The 644-nt window shown below is 34.8% G+C and overlaps 1 non-coding gene across 1 annotated transcript; it reads left to right on the top strand.

The window, feature by feature from the left end:
• The first annotated feature begins 312 nt into the window (after positions 1–312).
• On the top strand, positions 313–418 carry LOC122122057. Its single transcript, XR_006150094.1, has one exon. It is a non-coding gene; the product is annotated as a U6 spliceosomal RNA (small nuclear RNA).
• The last annotated feature ends 226 nt before the right edge of the window (positions 419–644 follow it).

The following is a 644-nucleotide window of genomic DNA, read 5'->3' as shown; positions in this document are numbered from 1 at the left end:
ATATCTAAGCAAATCCAAAAATGAAACATATTTAAAACATTAAAACTTTTAACAAACCTTAACATTTGCTGCAATGATCATTATGACAGGTGCCTTGTGTAGAATAATTGAATTCCTCTTCCTACACATCTCATGAACAACAAATATCTGGAATTATTTTGTTTTTGGCATGTCAATCTTGACTTTATTCTTAAATGTGTGCTTATGTAAGAAATACATGGTTCTGAAATTTCACAATTCTTTTTAACTTATTTGTGTTGAATTGTCTAGTTTAGGAAAATCAATTACACTTTACATATAAAAAAATGTTCTGTGCTCAATTTGGCTGCACATACACTAAAATTGGAACATATAGAGAAGATTAGCATGGTCCCTGCACAAGGATGACACGCAACTTAGTGAATCGTTCCATATTTTTAAAACAACAGATGCTAGAAGGGATGTGGCCAGAAGGGAAGCCTATTGCATTCTTGGTGTGAGTGTACACTTGTTCATCCACTTTGGAAAGTAGTTTGGAGGTTCCTCAAAAGACTCCACGTAGAGCTCCCCTATTACACAGCAATCCCACTTTTGGGCATTCATCCAAATGATCACAAACAAGTCCATACTAAAACAACCACCACAGCAGTGTTTACTGTAGCATT

This window comes from Dipodomys spectabilis, unplaced genomic scaffold (genome assembly GCF_019054845.1).
Source record: "Dipodomys spectabilis isolate Male_0828 unplaced genomic scaffold, ASM1905484v1 ptg000203l, whole genome shotgun sequence".
Lineage (NCBI taxonomy): Eukaryota > Metazoa > Chordata > Mammalia > Rodentia > Heteromyidae > Dipodomys > Dipodomys spectabilis.
The sequence above is the reverse complement of the archived record's forward strand: the minus strand, read 5'-3'. Positions and strand labels throughout refer to the sequence as shown.